The following is a 21,401-nucleotide window of genomic DNA, read 5'->3' on the forward strand; positions in this document are numbered from 1 at the left end:
AATAAAGTCTTATTATATACAAGGAAGACACTGTTGCAGCTTTTATTTCAATTCACTGCTGCAAAGAAAAAAGTGTTTCCTATGGTTAACTAACACTTTTTGTTTAACAAACAAAGCAACAACAGCGAGTCTAATGAATATTACCTCTCAATTAAATTCTGAGAGCACAAGGTGTGAAAAACCCTTCAGCTGCAGAAAATTATTTTCAGGTATATTGTTTCACACATTTTAAAAGCTTTTCTTGTTTGGTTATTTTTAGAGCAAATTTCTTTGAGGTAAAACTAGGCCTTTGTTGTTTATCATAAAGAAGCCAAAAAGCAAAAGTAGAGCTACATCTATTCTAAATTTAATTTGCTTGTCCCTTTCTAACCAAAGATTTTATATATATTTATTTAAATAATACATTTTCTAAGGAGCTAAAAATTCACACGCTGCTCTGGGATAACTTCATTAGACTCAACTTTGAAATCCCTTGGTCAGATTCTGCTCCCACACATGGCTGTAAACATGCTGTAAATCCACTGAAGTGCCTGTTCATTTAACTCAATCTCAGAGAGCTGGAACTGGCCACCAGATTATTTATTTATGGATATCACAACCCCTTCGTCACTTAAAAGTAGATGTTTGTATTTCATGTTCTTGATTTTCTTGATTTTTAATAATTCATAGGATGACATCAAATATTGATGTTCCATCTATTAAAAATGCCATAAATAAATAAGCTACATACACAGGCCTGACCAGAAACAGCATGGTCAAGATATTCCAGTTCTGTGCACCAGAAACTGTCTTCTGTTTGATGATGTATGCAGCTGAGCCTGGAAGGTTGTGGGTAGATTGTAGACCTCTACCTTCTTGACTGCTGTACCATAAACATAAGTTGACATTTCTCTTGTTTCTTGGTTAAAATAACCTAGGCAATCTCTGAAAGGGAATATGAATAACCATACCTGTGTTTCATTAAAAAAAAAAAAAAGCTACTGGTGACCTTTTCTTACTGCCTTTGTCTAAATGCTGTATTTTAACTCACATCTTTGGCAAAAAGGAAATCAAAGAGCCATTAGATTACTGAGGATACTTGGATGCCCAATTCTGATCTCTTATTACTTTTTGAAATTGCAAACAGAAAGAAAAAAAAAAACTTAGTTAAAAACAACCTTTTTACATTCAGACTTTATACATAAAATGCTCCTCTTTTAAGAAGAAAGTTTATTTCAATTTTCAGTTCAGAAGTCACCTTTTAAAAAAAGCAGGGTCTAATTATACACTCAGCACAAACATTTAGACTAATAAGTGCTTTGTTCCTTGAAGGGGTGTTAAGAAAATGGATCCACTCATAGTCCTGGTGTTTTATTAATTCTTTTACCTCCTGCAAGCTGCCATAATCCAAAGGACCTGACAGCCTCTACATGAGCTTCTCCCTAAAACATATTCTTAAGCAGAGCTGGTCTCACACTTGTTACAGGAGATATAAGATAAAGGAGATGCTGTTGTGTTAAGTGTGTAGGGCTAGGAAACCTCTGCCACTGCAGCAGTTGTCACCTAAATGCGTGTGAGACAGCTCTCACTGTGCCTGCCTCCATGAGACTGGGATTGGAGGTGAGAAGAGCCCATCCCTGTGGGTTCCCAGCTAACTCAACCTCGGAACCTGTCACACCCCACCACTGTGGTCACCTGGGAGCCTAAACTGTTTGCTCTTCTGCTGCTTTGGTTTAGGTAAAACACAGGCTGCTGGGGGAAACTTTGGGACTGCTGTGTCTCAATTGACCAAAAAGGGTCAAAGGAGTCTCTGCTATTGCAGTGATTCTGTTGACTTTTAGGGTTTTGTTCGTGCAGTGGAGTTGTGTGCCTTCAGTGGTGTGCCCAGGCTGGTTCTGACAGTGCCTGGGAGGAAGGCACATGGGGACAGGTGATGGGCACAGCTGAGGAGAGAGCAGGCTGGGAGCCCCATTTCCTAGAGGAGGATCAGGCAGTCAGTGCTTGTGGCAATGATTGTTTTGATCTCCCTCTTGACTCTTCTTCCCTCCTGCCCTTCCTTTTTTATTAATGGAGCTGCTGGGCACCTATAAACATGCTTGACAAGTCTCAAAGAATCAATTTCTTATAAGCTTAATGCAAATAGGCAGCTGGTCAAAGCAGGGAGCCCACAGTGTGTCTTTCCATCTCTGTCCCCAAGGTGATCACAAACTGGGTCACCCCTGGAACAGCACATCTGCTAATGCACAGACACAGGAAAGAGCAGTGCCACAGGCTTTGGGGTGCCCTCAGTTTCCCTCTCAGTGGGCTGGCTCAACTCAAACTGTGGTGAGAGATTGTGGGCTCTGGGATTTTCTCTTTGGCAAGCTCTCTGCCTTCATGAGATAAGTTAATAAATCCATGAAAATCTAGGCAGCTGGCTATGTGGAGCTCCTTTGTGCCCTTTGATCTATGCATCCATGGCTCTGCGGTGATGCTTACAGCTGCTGACAGCAGATTTGCTGGGGTCTCTGTTCTTTGGTGTGCTTGGTCTTGGCATAAAAATTTCACAGCAGTTAATGAGATCCATTGGCCACAGCAGTCCATTCCCTGTGCATTGAGTGCTAATTAGTGTCAGGCTGTCACAATAGCAAGATGAGTTGCAAAATAAAACCATCAAGTGCACTCTGATTCTGATTTATTACTTATTTTTCTGTCACTGTGACTGAACAATAATTTTTAAAAAAGTCAGTCTGGCCTCTTCTTTGGCTTCATGTGTGGTGGTGATGATTTCCCTGTAATTAATGAGGTGCATTATCTAACTCCCTCACCTTGCAGTAGGAAGAAAAGTCCCTTTTTCACTCTTTCATTGTTTCCAAAGAGAAAGTCTCTGAAAGCCTTGGGAACACACAATCATTTAGAGTGAATGGCCTAAAAGGCAGGCTCCATTCATGGTTCTGCACACTCCAGGGTCCTTTTGTTCCTCAATCTAATTAGATTTACTGTGGACTGCCTCCCCACACCAGTAAACAATGCATGGATGTTTCAGGTTGATGCAAAGCAGGTTGTTAGAGAGGTTCTTGGGACCTCATCCTTTTCTATCTGAACCCCTTTCCACAGACCTGTCCTTACAACATTGAATTAACTGCTGCAGTTTTCTAAGGTGGCACAAACTTTGCCATATTAAAGTTGACTTCTAAATAAACTATGCATCTGGAAAATCCTAGAGAATGGGTATTTATCACAGTTCTACCTAGAAAAAGCTTGGTGACAGCAGTCTAACTCTCAGATTTGAGATGCTAAGGCTGGGATCAGTCTCACGTGGTCTATGCATTACAGTGCCAGACAGTTTTTCTCCTAGAATACTCATCCTTCTCCAGCAGTAAATTTTTGCAAATGGCTTGATTCATATTTATTGCATTTTGTAGACTCAGTCTAGAGAGTAGCAACTGTGATTAGAGTAAGTATCCTACTATTAATAATGAAGCAGCAAAATAAGGGTTGGCATAAAACTTATGTATGTCCATTTGTCTGAGTGTGACTTGAATTATCCAGTAGCAGTGGGAGAAATACTTTCTTTAGTGGCACCTCTTTCTTTTTTCCTTTTTTTATTCTCTTTTCTCAGCAGTATTTATCAGGTGATAAAGTTTTACAAATGTTGTAGGAGGGAAAACAAGAATGATCTAGGTCAGAAGAAAACAGTGAATAACCTTTTAATATCATTCTCTAGTCTCTCAAGTTATTTTCAGTGGTTTTATGCTTAACGCTACTGAATAATCCATGGTCCGGCTGACAATTATTCTTGCAATTAAAGACTGATTCTTATACAGATCTGTCCATTTTACACCACTGGCTTTTGTACTCAACTTAGTAGGAAAAGTCAGCAGGGTTCTTTCTCACACAACAACTTTAAATGATCCTGAGTAATGGTATTTCAGCTGTAATACATTTAAAATAAAACAATAATAAATATTCTGTTGGAATATTTATTATATTATCTGTTTCAAAGCAGATCTATTAGCCTTTTTAGACCTATTTCAAAAGGAAGCTTTTGACTTCCCTGTGGCATTCAAAAATCAAAACTAATGATACTATTTTTAATATGTTTTTTACTTGTAATGATTTAATTTTGTGTGGAGTATTTTCACATGGGTATAACTGGACATTTTGTTGGAGAATTTGCCTTTTTCTGTTATCTGCATTGGGTCATTGGCTATGATTTAAACCAGTGACAGAGAGACCATGACAGCTTCCCCAACTGTTGCTTTTTTGCAGTTTACTGGTTTTTTCTTGCTTTGCAAATAGGTCAGTTCTCAGTCATGCACCAGCAGGCTGTCAGCAGTAGCAAAGGGCTCTGTTGAGCTTCTCAGCTATGGAGACAGCTGAGAAAACTTCTCTGAAAAGAATAAGAACAGCAGAGTGGAAGACTCTCAGATTTATCAAACTGTTTCCACCTTGCTCCATTCCCTGCTTTGGTCCCATCCGGCTCCTTTATGGTCTCTCTGTGGATTGCTTTTTCACTTCAGATCTGATATTGGATGGACTGATTATTTGGGGCTGCTGTTTGCTTGTTTGTTTGCTATTTATTTTTTCCACACAGAGGGCAGATTCTGTCCATCTCACATAACAAGTCCACAGCTGGAAGCGTCAGTGTGTCCACAAGCTTTTCTTTAATATGTTGTTTTTCTTCTGCTTGCTGCTATGGTAGCAACTACAGCAGATAAAGGTTTGGGAATCTGGAAGCTCTGTTGCTCACCAGTTTCTGTCTCTGCTTTAAGAGAGTTTTATTTATTTAAGGACCTAAATGCCTTATTCTGTTCCATGAGTTTTCCTTGGTGTAGACAAAATTCTTCAAGAAAGTTTCCTGAGAGTTATTGTCTCCTTCAGGATTTGACTTGTGATGTGATGTCTTTTGTTTTCTTTTATAAAATATTTTTTACATAAATAAATATGAGAAATGGGTATAAAGCTGGACAGTGAAGAAATAGTAGAGTAATTGTATTAATTGGACTAATTGTAGAAGAGGCAGTTTGGAAGTTGAATGTAATCAGTAAGATCAGACAGTTTTTATATTACCTGATGTAAATAAAGTTTCAGTAGGGTTATAGTTTTTAATTTTTTTTTATTTGTTTCCTATTAGCCTTAGAAAACCAACACAAAAACATTCAGGATCCTGTAGCATGGTCAGGCTATGAAATAGGAGCTTTTGGGTCCCTCTCTATTATTTGATTTACAGATTAATGTACATTCAACTGCATTTTGCTTTTGTGCATCCTCTCCTGATCCTGATTCTTAAAATATCACTGGATAGCTAGCTGTTAATTTAGGGTATTTTGTTCCTTGAAGTGTTCCTCTGAGTCACAGAATTGTTTAGGTTGGAAAAGATCATCAAGCCCAACCACCAACCCAGCAGTGCTAAGTTTACCTACAAACCATGTCCCTAAGTTGCACATCTGCACGACCTTCGAGGACTTCCAGGTGTGGTGAACCAACTTTGTCCCTAGGCAGCCTCTCCCAACACCTGACAATCCTTTTAGTGAAGAAATCATAATGCCAAAATGGGAAGTGAATGACTAAAAGCCATGCTTTTTTTTTTGTCTGACTTGAAATATATTTCAAATGAAGGCCAGGTCACCCTGCAGGCTGCAGGAGCGAGTTATTTTGTCTGATGTTTCATATTCAGAGCTTCAGGGTATACAACAGGTATAGAACAAGCAATCTTATAGAAGACATCTGTGCAAAAACATGGTTTTGCTGAAATCGTACTAATTTTTTTCATAAGTAGGTCATAGTAAATAGCAATCCAGTATGAGAGTTTTTGTTCATTTAAATGTCTAAAAATCAATCTAACTAATTAAAAGAATGAGAGCATACAAGAAAAATCCCACATGACAGAATAAACAGCATTTGAAAGAAGGCAGTTTGTTTTCTAATATGTTCTTTACTTTTTATCAGTTATAGCCCACAAAATTGTATCCCTTTGAGTTAATTTAGTTTTTTAAGAACATGCTTTGTTAATTTAGCATGGACTTAGTCTGTTTACATAAAACACCCTAGCAAAAGAGATTGGCAGAGTTTCCCTTGTAAAGACAGAGTTCTTTTCAGTTAATTATATGCAAATCAGCTTTGTTAACAAACACCTAAATAACTCTGCCTTGTCTTCATTAGCCTGGGAGATACAGAACATTTCTCAAGGAACTAGACAAGGAATATTAATCAAAGCAGCTTGTAAGTTTTAATGAGCTTATTAATTGTTGACCTCTGTATTTTCAAGAAGTGGTATTAAAATGGAAAGATAACTGAGATATTTTTGTGCAGAAATATTATGCAGATATGGATGGGAAAAGCATTCATGGCCAAATTTGGGTCATGCAAAATAAAACCTTAATCTATCTGCTAGCATATTGATAACTCATGTTTTTCTAAAAAAATATATGCCAGCTGATGAGAGTTTAGGGATAAACATTCTTCTTGCACTAAAAGAGCATTCAGTGCTGTAGAAGAAGGTGAGAAAAAGTGGAATAAACTTCAGTTTTATTGTTTCCCAGAGCAGGTTTTTTAACTTTCCAAAGCAGTAGTGATGAGTTCTGGATTTGCTTCCTAAATGGACCTCCTGGATGTCAGGTGATTCTAGCTCCTTTAGGGTTTGAACAATTTATAATGTAAAAATAATGCAAAATGCAAACACAAAATGAGCACGGAGGCAAAGCTGGGAAAGGTCCCTGTCCTCCACGGGCAGCTGACCTGCTCACAGCCTGCACTTCAGCCCCATTAAGGAAAATTGGAAGGTGAAATCCAGCCTGAGGAGTCTGGTGGTGAAGTTCATCCCTGCCTGCCCCGAGGGCAGCCTTCAAGTCTGACCCTCAGCAGAGATCAGCCCTCGCTGCCATCCCTGCTAAACAGAGGAATGTTGTGCTTCACAAGGCTAATCCCAGAAATGAGAGGAAACCTGAAACCCAGCTCTGGCAATAGCCTTTCATGCTGTGTGCAGGAACAGACTTTGGTGTCATTAATCCTCTAATTAATTTCTAATAGCGGTCTAGCCATGTGTCAATAAGCAGGGAGGATACATGACAATAAAAACATCTGTCAGAGTCAGTAACATGCAGAGTTGCTTCAGAGAGAGACAGACAAGAAGGGAGGGAAAACAAGTAGGACAAGAAATAAGGCAAACCATGGACTGGGATTAAGTGGAGTCTAAGCAGGAAGGAGAGATTCCAAGTTGCCAGCTGATTTTTCCTAATTTGATCTGGTCGTTTCCACTTTTGAATGATGAATTAATTACCTGGGTGGGAGGACCAATACCTGATGATTGCCTTCTGGTACCTGGGTCACTCTGGTCTCCAGCTCTGACCCTTCCATGCCAACAGCAGATGATGGTGACTGTTTAATTTGTGCCACTGCTGTCCATATGAAGCCATTGCAAATCCCTACAGATTTACAAGAGACTCTACCTGTGTGATGAGGGACAAAGCTGGCAAACAAAAGTACTGGAAACTAGACTGTACCTCATTTGGTGCAGCAGAAACAAACTCGAGAAAAACTTGAGAAACCTGAGAAAATATTCTATCATCCTATAATCCATACCAGAACCTTTTCACCAAGTTTTTTCAGAGGTTGGGAAAAAATAAGGATTATGCAGTTCTTATGACTAATTTTCATTTTTGATGACAGCTGAGTAATAAATATTTTTATGAGATCTACTGGGTTCATTACAGTTAAAAAAAAAAAAAAGGCAAACCACTGAAGAGAGCTTTCTTTTCTGAGACATTTCTAATTCCTGGAACATTAGAGACCCAGGAAACATCAAATGGCCATCTGTCCAGAGATCATACGGTTTAGGGAGAAGAGAGCTGCAACACAGCCCAATTCTTTAATTAGTCTTTGTCTTCTATATTCCAGTTCTCTTGGGGTTTAGATATCTCCTTGAATTTTTGAGCCAAATAGTCATAAAAACTGCAACCCATCTCAGTTTCAAATCTGCAAAATGCTCATGGCAATAATTCTGAGTGACATAAAGCAGAGCATTTGCATGTGGTGGTGGCAGCTTTGGGAGGAGTTTTTTTCTTTGTTTTGTTTTGTTTTGCTTTTGCTTTGTTTAGGTTTTTTCCCCCGTGAAAAAACATTCTGCTCTGAACCAGTTACAGATTCTCTGGAATCTGTAAAAGGGTAATTCAGTCTCCTCTTTTCCATTTTAAATCTCTCCAATCAGTTCTTTCTTCCTACCATCATTGCTGACATTGATTTATTTCAATTAAGATTCTTGTGTTCAAGTACCATAATTAGCCCCTGTAGCTACTAATTCTCATCCCCTTGGATTGTAGATGGAACTAAAATCCATGTGGCCCAGTTCAGGAGCAATTTGCTCACCTGCAAACTGGAAGAAAATGAGTTCCACATTGTCTAGTGAGGCATACTTGGGACCAGGAAAATGTTTCAATGCCTGTCTCACTGAATCTCTGGAACTGTGTGTTTTGAATGGGTTCATGTATTTTGTTTCTGATGTTATTTTCTACAAATCTTCATGTGACCTTCTTTAAAGGGTGGAAATTAACCAGAAAACAGCTTTTCCCATAAGGCCCCAAAGGGCTCTAATATAGATCCATTACTCAGAATGGCTGAATAAGTTTCCAAAAGTGTGCTTTTAAATTGAGTTTTTAAGCATGCTGTTCTCCTTGGAAGTAAAAAACATGAATAATATAAGTTACCTTGGGTAGGTGTTTGCTACTCCAGGTCAGTTTGACCATTATTCACTCCAGATCTTCAGAGGGGCTGAGATACCCATCACATGCCAGATTTTCCTGCTTCCAGTCATTGCATTAGGGAATTGCAGTTTAATGTATCCATGCAGCTGCCCGAAGGCTCCTGAGAAGGGTGATCCCTCCTCACCCATGGGTTTTGCTGGAGCAGTGTTGATATGAACCACATCAGTCAAATCCAAACCAGAATTCACACTGTTATGCTGTGCATAAGAAACACACAAAATTTGATGGAAAAGGATGATAGGGATATATCTGCATGTCTGCTTTGTTTCTTCTCTGGGATATTTTTACAGCTCAATATCCTGGCTCCACCAGTTGCTTTTTGTCTTTTTTTTTTCCCTTACAAAAGCCAAGAGATAACACTAGAATGACATACTCAGATAAAGAGCCTGGAGAGCAATGCCTTTCCTGGTGTGAAAGTCCAGGGTTTGAGACGAGACCTTTTCAAAATAGATGTGAATACAGTGCCTCACCTGCTCTGTAAGAAAAAGCCATTAGAAGGCAGCATGGGGAAATATGTACCTCAAGCTCCTCATACTCACACACACAGAGTTTATTGTAAAATCTGAAGTAAATTGTTGTCAGGCTTTGTAAACATGGAATTCAGCACTGTTACATCCGAGTCTTGCATAAAATGCTTGCAAAAGGCTTCAGTAGCCTTCAGGGAGAAGGCTGTATGCATTATAAATGGTTAATGCTTCATGGGATAGAAATTCAGTGAAGCAGGAAAGTGCTTGTTCAATTACTTTTTTGTAGGTTTTTTGTTTGGGATTCTTTTCTGCTTTATTTTCACCTTTCTCTCTGCCTGTGAGGCCGTGGGTGCCCACTCTTGCTGGGGACTAAGGAAACTGAGTTTGCTGAACCAGAACCTGTTTCAGACCTTAAACATTTACATTCAGTGCTGCCAGCATTTGGGATGCCTTTTTCTTTAGTTGTGCAGGTAGGATGAGTCTTGCACCTTAACATCTTTTTCCAGACCAGTGACTCTACTTAAAGAGATAAGAAGCCCTGTAATATTGATTTGGTTTAAGAAAGCATCAAATAACCTTTCACCTTTATCTGATCAGCTTTCTGTACCAAAATATGAACATGAAAATAAGAGCATTAAATTCTGAGCCTTTCCCTCCATGCTCAGGAAAGCTTATATACACTAAAGAACATTCTGTATCACAGAAAGCAGCTGTGTTTGAGGTCTGGGATTAAACATCATTTGGGAATATTTGAATCCAGGACAGATATTTTTTGCTTCTCTCAGTGTATAGAGATCTGATTTTCTGATTCAGCGGAGGAGAAAGACTCCAGTTTTTCTCTAAACACAGTAATATTTAAAGAAAAGCAGTAGAGAAAGCTTCTCTGATTTACATGTTTCAGTGTAGTTTTTCAAGGTATGTGATAAACTGAAATTAATTGGAAAATTTAATCAGGCAAGACTAAAGTGCCTATACTGCTTATATGCCAGCTTCATCCTGAAGCCTCTAGTCTTTTATTAAAGTGAGTAAATTCAAAGTGTAAATATTACGCATATAGATAAAATATCTCACATTTTAAAATGAGAAGCTGTCCATCCCAGGGAGTCAACAGGCACAGGGTAGCCTGGGCTTTAATTCCACTGGAGTCCTTTTGGTGTGAGAGCAGTTCAGTGCTTGGCAGGGAAGAGCAAAGCATGTCCTCAGCCAAGTGGGGAAGAAAGAAGGGATTGAGATTTTTTTCTATGTAAGTGGTCAAGGTTGCAAGAACACATGGGTTTAAAATATATTCTAATAGCCATGGGTGAGAAACCAGGAGACCTTCTTTTATTGGGAAAGAGGGAAATTAGTTCCCTGGGAGGGCTGGAAATCATCATTATGACAAATATTAAACTGTTTGTGTTAATAATTATAAAAAAACACATTACATAGTGTTGATTCTTGCTTCCTGAAGCTGGTTGGGTGAGGTAATAATCCTGAAGTCTCTTTAAACTCTATTTTCTATATTTTTCAAAATTATGATACAGAAAATGAGTAATTTTCTCACAACTAAATGTGAGTCCACATTCACAGGCAAACAGACACAAAGAGTGTGAACGCAATGCCTGAAGTGCTGATTTTTAGAAGTTTAGAATGGAAGAAAAAGTAAAGTATCTTTCAAGATAATGATCAAGTTAGCCTGTCTCATCCAAAAGAGCAGCTTAGTGTCCTGCACTAAAAAACCATTGATGGGAGGAAGTACTAATAAAGGAGCAGGAACTTTGGGGCTATTTAAAGGAACTAAAAAACCTTAGACACTCCTCCTTTCACCCTGTCTGTATTGAAAGTTAACCCACTGGAGGAAAGGGTAGAAAAAACTTTATCTGTCACATCTGTGTGCATTTCTTTTCGAGAGAATGCCCAGAGCTGCAGTTGGTGCTGGCCTCTGGGGCTGGGGTGGTGCATCAGAGGACACAGCACATCTGTATGCTCCTGGTCTCTTCCTTAGTTTTCCTCCAGCAAACCTGGAGTAGCAGTGAAACCACCCATCCCATCAGCCCCATCCCATCACCCCATCACATCCCCCCATGATACCACCCCCCAGCACTCCATCCCCACCTCCTCTCCCACCCCTCTCCTGGCCTGCCTGTCCTGGTGCAGCCCCTGCTGCTGTGGCTGGGTCTGCAGAGACCCCTCGTGGAGATGCAGCAGATACCAGGAGAGGGAATTACCTTTTTTGTTCCTTTATTTCAAGTGTTTATGTTTCCTTCAGTACCTTGGTGAAATGGAAAAGGCCCTTTCCCCCAGGGAGAGAGCAGTCTCCCAGGAATTATGCAATGGGACCCTGTAGGTGAGGCATTGCTGCATTTTCTAGATGCATCATAAAAAACACCCATGCAGAAATGTGTTATGAAGAGCATTTAGATTCTGCTCTCTCTCACAAATAATTTTTTGTTGGTCTGGGGGAGTTTTGTGGGTTTTCTTAATTTTTTTGTATTTTTTTTTTCTCTCTGGTGACAATGAAGCCCCAAGGGGTTCATGACAAGGCACCTGGTTCTGCATTCTATAACACAGGCATGATTTCCAGCATTTCCCATCACTGCACCTTCCTCAGTATGGCAGCTTTAATCTTGCTGGTTTGGGAGTAGGACACAAAGAGCAGAGTTTTGCAATTCATGGAAGGTTTGATGCCCTCTTTGATCTTTTACCTGCTTGTAATCAGAAGGAGCTGCAGAAAGCCCAGCACTGACTCCACAGAGTAATAAAGCATCCAAACCAGGACTTTAGGATTTCTTTCCAAACTCTTGCCCAAAGTATCGTAAGTTCTCCCTCTTTTTCCTCCTCAATAATATCCTTTCCTGCTAAATTTTCTCTGCAGTGTAAGGTATGAGCAGATTCTGTCTTCTTTTTCTATTTAATCACTCTTGGAAAGAATATTTATCTGAATCTATGGAGAGGCAGAAAAGCCCTCTCTTTCCACCTGAATCATGGAGTCTGAGCCTGGTATAAACCCACAGGTTGCCAGCTTGATGATGCCTTTTGCCAGCTATGGACCAGTGCTCTGTGTGTGCTTTTTCTTCACTATCAGTTTTTCTTATGCCCTCTTTGCACAAGTGTTTAGAATCCTGATTTTTGTGAAATCTGCCTTTGCTGTAGGTGTTGAATCTATTTGCTGTAGTTGTTGAATCCATTGGCTTCCAAAAAAAAAAAAAAAAAAATCAGTTCAGTTCAGCAGTTCCAAGCCTGATATATTCAATATATTCACTGATGTATTCAGGGCAAGGTTCACATGTGGGAATTCCAAAGTCTGTCAGTACCCTTTTCACAGCCTTTGGTATAGCATCAGCTCCTTCCCAGCTAAAGCAACTAGGCCTGTCAGCACAGCATGTTTGTGCCTCTGCCTCCTTTACCTTCCTGCTTGGACCGGTTTTGATCAGATGATAAGAGAAGATGATAATATCTTAAATATTGATTTTTTTTTAACCTGTTAAATAGTACAAGCAGACACAAAGAATAAAGAAAATTCCTCTTAAGATGTGAATACACCAACAATCCAACTGCAACAGTTCTATCAAATCACAGGAACTAATCTGTAAAACCTTTGTTGTTTTATTTGCTCTCTGTTCATTTGCATGAGAAAAATGGACTTTACCAAATAAACTCTCACTGTAAACTCTGTAAACATCATATTCTTTGCTCCTCTCTCTTGGCACCTGAAATGTGTGCATACAGAGTTTCCAGAGAAAATTTCAGAAAGCTGATGCAGATGGATACCTGTATAGATATTCAGGTGTTCTTGGAATATGAGTAGCTGTCACCATCACACAGTGATGTCATAAAACCTCTCAGAATGCTGTATTCAGAGAAAAATCAGAAATAGCTCTTTTAAATATTTTTTCTCCCTAATCTTATTCTGAATGCCCTGTCTGGTTGCAGTGCAGTTAAATACAATGGGAGCTGTGAAAGATGAGCAAATCTGAATTTCAGCCTTTATGCTTCTGAAATAATCAAATAAAAATCAAATAAAAAATTAGTGTGAGTGTGACATTCAGAAATCAAAAATAGAAATATAAATACCTCCTTTGAAAGACTGCTATACTGAAATGAATATCAGATTCCCAGTGTGGGTCCTCAGTAAAAGGTAACATGAAAATCTGTGCTTCTGTCTCTTGTCTAGAGTTGCAATAGTTGCATATTTTCATTTCCTTCTTTTGTCTTTTACCTCTTGACTTGGAGCTCAAAAAGAAGGTCCTGTATGGAATTTATTGGCAATTATAAGAGGTGAAAGTTTTTTAATTAGCTATTAAAATGCATACTAATGTCAGAGCTTTAGAGAATGTGCTCATGTGATATGTTAATTCAATTTTAATGTGGAAAATTAAGGAGGGGGGGCTTTATTTAAAAAAAAAAAGGGTCTATGGAACATTGCCTAATGAGTTGGCTGGATCTGCTTGGTCATCATATCATTTCACCTTTCATGTTCCTAGACCCTTTTCACAGGGCTTAATCTAAGTGGGAGAAGTTGCAGGTGCTTTGCCCTCATCAGCCAAGGTCTTTATTCCCAGATTCCAGCCCTGTATATTGCAGGCCAGGCTACACGAGCTTCTGACCTGGGGTTTGTTCTCACCCAGGTGCCACTAAGTTGTGTGTGATGAGGGAGAAGGGAAAAAAAATCAACTCAGATTTTGTCAGAGGTGTCAGTAACAACCAGGAAAGATGAAGATTGATGCAAACATTATCTCTTGCTTGAATGCTTCAGCCTGCAGTGTGGATCTTTTCCCTCTGAGCTTTCTCTGTGATTGTAATAATGATTTTAGTAACAGCAGAGGATACTTTGCATTTTTTCAACATCATCTAGCTCCACTTCCAACATTGGTTACTTCAGCTATTTTTTTTCTTTGTTTCTGGGCTTTAGAAATGATCCCTATAGAACAACCAAGAAACTTTTGCTGTCTTCACAGTCCAGTGAAGTTGAGAGTCCCATATAGACCAGTGAGAGCCACAGGCCACACTCCAGTGAAGTCTGTCCTTAGGTGAACCTACCCTGGTTGATGCTACAAGCAATTCTTTCCATGGGAAAGTAGCTCTTTGGAAGAACATTCCTTCAAGAACTGGATCCAGCAAGTCATGAACAAAAATGTAATTGTGATTGTTGCTTAATGTAATCCAAGGAGAATGATTGGGTGGATTTACAGCATAGACTTTGATTAGGTTGGTAATGATATTTTAAATTCCTTTACCCATTAGTGTTGCTAGAAAAACACTCTAAAATATTTTGGTAGCATGAAAAACAAAGCAGAATGTACAGACCTTACAACAGAATGAATCCTAGTGCTACAGAATTAATGTTTGATTATTAGATTGCCTTCATTTTAATTTGTGTCCCACTCCCCCTCCTAGTGATGCATCCATTGTCAATTGTCAATATTAACATTATTTCAGCTGAAGTGATACAATTGTGCAATAGGATTATGGCCTTGTCAATAGACCTGCAATTTGCACTCCCATTCCCATGCATGAAAACCTCAGGGAATTAATTTTCAGATCACATGATTCTATCAATTGAAGGGGTCAAAGAGTAATTTCCAATTTGTGTCTCCTGTGCCTGCATTAAGGGCCTGTGCATTGTAGAGAGTAGAGTGGGGAGTAAATAAATACAGCACCTGGTGGAAAGTGCATGAGATTCTTCTCAGAGTTCCTTGTTTTGTTGGATTTTTGTGTTGTTTCTTGTAACTGGGTGATACTGATCATGTCCAGATAGCTAAGCTTTCTGTTTCCTTCAGAACCATAAGTGGTATGGTAATAAACTCTATATTTAGATTGGCCTTGTGTGAAGAATTATGTCAAGTGAGAAAATTGTTTTCGTCCTCAACAAAAAGATTAAGTTACCCTCCGTGCCTTTGAATCTTTTCTTTCCTATAGCAAAGATGCAGGCCATAAAAGTTGAGGTTCTGCAGCTCTAATTGCTCATGCTGTGTTCCCACCCCTTCTCACATGTTTGAGTCACAAAGAATCTGTTCCTGGTAATGGAGGAACTGAAGGAAAATCCAGTGATTCAGCGGTTGTTTCTCTTCTCACAAGCTGATTGCTGAACTAAACTATTAGCCTGCAGAACTGGAGGCCTCTGCAGGAAATGGTGTTTATGTGACAGAAGGATGTTACTGCACCCCTGCCTGCCTCCAGCTACGATAATATCCCTCCACTGTCTCCTTCCCAAACTAGACTTTGCCGTTTGGGGTAATGGCAGAACCTAATTTCTCTTTCCCCTTGAGTTTCAGTGATATGTCTTCATTCCTGCTGCTCTTTACGTGTACTTTGCTGTTCAGTTCCACCCCAGCAATAGCTGCATTTTTGCTTTGATTAGGGCTTTGCATTATGCTTTTCTCAGTAATAGCTGTGTATCTATCAGTATCCTGGTGAATAATGTGACTCATTGCTTCTGTGCTGGTGTTTTTCAGCCTCCTACTTGGTTTATGTGTTATTGTCTTATTTTGATAGTGATTTGAAAGAAAAGGAAAACTTCTTTCTTTAAGTGAAAAATATCCTTGTGACTTTTAATTTGTGTTGGAGAATGATAATATGAGACAAAGACTGTGAAGCTGGAGAAGATGGAGTTTTTTCCAGCAGTCCTCAGTTTCTACTATAGTTAATTAATGCAGTCTTGGTGCAGGACCTAAAATAATTAAGTTCTGTGCAATAACAACGTTTGTGTTTTCAAAAGAATCATTGTAGTAGAGAAATGTAACTGTGAATGTGAGACAACTCTTAGCTGCGTCTCTCTCTTGGAGTTAAAGCAATGGACTGAATTGTGACTTCAAAGGGTCAAAATACAGGAATAGCCGCATGGTTTTCCAGATGCTGACAGCCAAATAGAAGAGAGTTTTATTTGGAGTTGTGGTTACTGTGTCCCTAGTATGAGTTAAATCTGGAGCATCGCAGAATAAACTAGGACATAGCAGCAAAGCTTCAGTAAATAAAAAAAAAAATTGCCTTTGCAGATTTCTTCTCTGGAAGCAGAAGGTCTTAATGATACAGGTGTATTCCATTGATCCTGCTCTGGGAAAGGAGGAGGAGGAAGGGGTATTGTCTTCTTTGGGCTGGAGAAGACTGGAGCTGTAGGACTGTCAGACATAGACAGGGATATAGATGAGAAAGAAGCTTCTGTGGCAGCTTCCTTTCTGCTAAAATACAGTCACAGCCTCATTTAACCTTTGAGAAAATGCTTCTTGTTCTGTTTCTAGATGTTGAAGTTGTAGGGCTATTGGAGTCAGTAGAGGTCCTGGCCCTTCTGTTCAACTTTGTTATTTCTCCAATGCAGAAAGAAAGAATGGAAAAGAAAGCCTGGGATATTTGTTCCTTGCTTGTGCTGCCCTGCTCTTGGGACAGAGTGGAATGAGATGGCATTTTTGAAGCTTGGGACTGTTTGGCTCCCCAGTATCAGAGACAGCTGGGGCTAAGAACATGCTTGAGCTCTTCTTTAGAAATAGATTTCCATAGCTCACTGGGGAGATGCAAAGTGAATGCACAGTCCCTGAAGAATATTTAACAAACTATATTCAAAGACTGGAAAATTAAAAGGTCTTTCTGTATCTTTTCCTCCATCCTTAGCCTTAACTTGGAAATAAATAACCCCAGACCATATTTTTAGAATGAGTTTCAATGTGTTTTTTGCTTTTTTATATTCTGAGTCACATCTTCACCAAAAAAAAAATTCTGTCATGTCATTCTAAGCTATTCTAGTAGCTTATCTTATTTAATGCTGCTCCATCAAGGTTGCCACATGAGCATAATCTTGTAAATGAAGGAACCAATGCAAACACGATCAGTGTCAGACTCTGACGTACATTATATGCTTTTCTGATCATCCTTCCTTCATGGAGATCAAAGACTGGAATATACCATCAGATTAGCAAGGACCATTAACTTTTTATTCATTTATTTATTTATTTACAGAGATCAGGGGAAACTGAAAGGTTGCTTTAAAAATGGCTGTAAAAATAATTTGAGTGTACTTTTTTTGTTTTGTATTTAGAATTTGGGTACCCCATTATGAAATGCTAATGCAGGCATCTCAAGACATGGGAAATGTCCAACACAAAGATTGTTTACTCTTCATCAAAATATTTTTCCATATTTGCAAGAGAGAACTATCAGTCCAGCCATCCCCCTGTAACCTGATGTTACAGCTCCTGGCTTGCTGCAGGTTATGGAAGTTTGCTTGGGGCACTCCCCCACATACTGGAAATTAATATATTTGGAATATTTGGCTATGTGCGCACTGGCAATTACAATAAATTTCTTGCAATTGTATATGCAAAAAAATGCATAAATATTGCATAAGTAATGGCAAGAAAATCTTTTTTCAGTACAGCTCAGAGAGGTACTGTGAGCTGTTTCTGTATAGAAACAGAACTGCTGACTTGTGTTGGCTTTCTCTTCTTCCTTTCTTTTCTAGGAGAAATGTCATCCATGCTAAGAGAGTTTCTTAGGATCACTTTCTTTGGAAAACTTTTAAATTCAGATAAATCCTTAGAGATGCATCAAAACTAGATACTGTGGAATGTACAGCTTTTCATGAAATCAAATGAATTCATTATAATACACACAATTTATACAATATCTGAGATGCTCAAAACTCTGTACAGACATTAGCTCATTAAATGTGACAATAGTTGCAAGCTGCCACAGTTTTGATTTTTAGAACTTGAAGCCACACTCAGTTTAATTCTAAATAGACTAGAATTTCAATTTCCCTCCTTTGTGGAAAATACTTTGTGTTTGTGTGTTTGCTGTGTGAATGATACAAACAACACATGATTATGTGTGAGAAATATGACCAAATATTAGTGGATTATGAGAGGGAAAGCTCTAAAAATAAAATCCATAGCTGTTTATTTCCACATTAGCACACAGCCATTGGAGGGCCACAACATAAAAGTGCAATGAAGTCTCTCTTGGCTCATTTTCTGTGACTGTACCAGAGAAATAAGTCAAAGCACCACGTTCCTGAACTATCCACAGCTGGTTTTGTGGAAAGAGCTGATTTATAGTTTGATTTTTAAGTTCAAGTGGTTGAAAAATCTAAAAATCGAATGTCCAAGATATGACCCCAGGACCTGTTCTTAAAAAATGCATCATTTGGGAATAAGCCTTGGATGAGCTGTCTCAGTTAATTGTATGTGTGATCACAGTACAGAAATCTCCATCTGAACTAGTCTCCTCAGACCCATGGGTAGGCAGTGAAATTAGATAATGGCTCCTCTGGAACCTTGCACAGCTTCATCTGCCTCTTGGAAAAATGTGCAGGGTTTGTTTGGTTGGTTGTTTTTTAATTTTTTTGTTTGCTTTGGGTTTTTGGTTTTTTTGTCATATGCAATAATCATCACATATGGACCATTTAGCGAAGCACATCCCTAAAAACTTTCACTTACTTTTAAATGAGTGTTAGTTTAATTTTTCAACCTTTAATTCTTTCTTCTCTTTCTTCTCGTGATGTCTGCAGGCCCTCTGTGCATGGGAACACGGTTCCTGTGACAGTCTGATGAATTAAACATGCAATCATCCTAATGTCTGACAGGCTGATGGCTGTTCAAAAACTGAACTGAGAGAAACTCTAAATAAGCCTCTAATGTAAATAAAGGGCAGACTTTGGCCCTTAAGGACAATGATGACACAATTGGACCCCAAAGGCAGAAAGACATGGCAAACTCTCTTTGTCCTATCAGGGCTTTTTTCCTTGTCCTTTTGCTTTCCAGTCTTGTCTCTTCAATTGAGAAATCTTATGAATATCTGATTTTTAAAGAGACTTGAATGTTCATGTGGAGAGTAGCCACTGGCTTCAGCTTCCTTCAGCAAATTAGGCAACCTGAAGAGCATAAAAAAGTAAACCAGTCCTAAGATGACTGTTAGCAGCACACTGTCTCACCAGAAGCTCCCCACTGTATTTTGTTTAACAAGCAAAGCATTTATTGGCAAAGATAAGCACTGCTCCCTGCTAGCACCATATGCTTTAGAAACAAAGCTTTCTCACCAAGCTAGTATGATATTTTCTCCACTGGATAATATGATAATATGATAATTTCTTCACTGGAGAGCAGTTTCTCTAGTTTGTTAGTTTTGGTCACTGTGGATGCAGCCATAAACTGTGGCATCTCTGCTGTGCCTGTTGAACAGTCAGTATGGCAGTGCTGTTTGAAGGAGAAAGGAAAAAACAGTATCTTTGTGTCTGTCCAAGGTTTGCCACTAAAAGCATGTTTTTCTCTGCGTTTGCATCCTGAAAACTATCAGGATCCCTGGTGATTATGCCATGAGAAACAGGAAAATTGCAAAAAACCCAAGAAATTACTGCTGTTGTTCCTATTGAAGATTGCAGATGTGTATTTCAGCCACATCTGAGAAAACAGATATGTCTGATACAAATAAAATGGTTGTTTTCTTCCTTGCTTAGCTCAGTCAGGAAGGACAGGACACATCTACATGCTCATCTTCTCTGGAAACTGCGTTTGATTTTTCTGCCTCCTTGGAGGATAAACTCCTTTAACTATCTTTGTTTCCTGAGTTGCTTTCAGCAGCTGATAAGTACTTCTCTAATCTGGTATAATAAAAGCACTCTACACTACCCATGAGCAATGTGATTCCTCTGAAGTTCTGTCTTCTCATGTGTGCCTCATATCTCAGAATCAGTGAAGGGGAAAGTTACCTGCACTATTTTGATACAGATACTTTTAGCTGAAATTTCTGGCTGTAGGACACATCAGCTCAGATGCATCCATTTTCTCTGGGCTTGTTTTGTTTTTAAAGAATAGAGATTTGTGATCATTTAAATTCTCAGAACTATTGGTTCTTCCCAGCTGCAGGAGAACATGGCAGTGGGGAACACAAAGTGAGGTTCCCCTTACGACAATAAATTGTTCAAGATCACTGCTGTGGAGGAAGGACTGCTCCCTCACATTTACAGCAGATGTGGGAGGGATGGTAAAAGAAGGTAATTTATTATCTTCCCACATGTGCTGACAGTCCAGAGTGTTAGTTTGGTCAGGTCCCATGCAGACTCTGTTCTGCAGCTCATTCCTGGCATTGCAGAGCTGCCTTCAGCCCTCCTGACATCCTTTCAGCCTGCCAGAAATTACCCAGACAGAGCAGAAGGGAAGGGATGGTTATATATCTGGTCTGGCTCTTACTAGAAATGGGGAAAGAGTGGTGAAGATGAGGAAAGGATATCTCAGATACATGGACAGGACTAGAGTCTCCCCCAAGTACCCAAAATTATCAATCTTTCAGTGAAGTGAAGCAAAACTGCGCCGTGTTTTGATTTATCTAATGGTCTATCCTAGTCCATTTTTCTTGCCTGTGGGGTAAAATGCACAACAAGATGAATTTGCATCTATTCTTTTTCTGTCTCCTTTGGGTGATGATCACTCTTGAAAATTTACTGTGAAATGAGTTGCTGCAATGAAGCCACATGTGTTTTGAATATCTGGCCTCAACAGTGGGATTTCATAACATGGAAACTGAAAACTGAGCCTTTGGTTTCAGAGAGGCCAGCCCTCTGTGCATATGTCCATTAATAGTTCATTTGCTCTTTCTGTGTTCCTTCATTAGCTGTTTAACCACTGGCTATTGATCAGTGGTCCATTCTTAGTTGAAATTGAAATTTTAAAAAAGCAAAAAGAGAGTGAGTGGGGGAGAAAGAAGGATGTGCTTGTATTGCTTTTGCTTAACATGCTGCAAACTTAACATGCTGCTCTACTGCAGAGCTCCCACAACATTTGACCCAGCAATAGGGAACTGAGTTGTCTCTCTGGCCTAAAAATATTCACAAAATCCTCCCCTTGCATTTCAGGCTCCCTTACAATAATATCAAACATTAAAACATCAAAGACAGAATAAAGCAGAAAAGATTCTCGCTCTCCCCGTTACGCACTGTCAGACCCATTTACAGACTCTCCCCCTCAGCTCCCCTGACATCATCAGGTGCCTTTCTGCAGCCACTCTCAGCCTGCAGAATAAAACAAAGCCCATTGCTGCTTCGACATGGGTTAATATTTGAATGTGGATGTGGGGGTGTGTATGTGCCCCTTGGGGTCCAGCAGCAAAACAAAACCTTGAGTGTTTGCCAGCGTTGTGAGAACTGAACATTCCCCCCACATTCATTAAAATACATGTTCTGGGCTGAGGGCATGGTTGCCAGCCCCGAGCAGAGCCGCTCGCGCCGTGCGGTGCCAGTGGGGACAGCACG

The sequence above is a fragment of the Passer montanus genome, unplaced genomic scaffold (assembly GCF_014805655.1).
Source record: "Passer montanus isolate IOZ18808 unplaced genomic scaffold, ASM1480565v1 scaffold21, whole genome shotgun sequence".
NCBI lineage: Eukaryota > Metazoa > Chordata > Aves > Passeriformes > Passeridae > Passer > Passer montanus.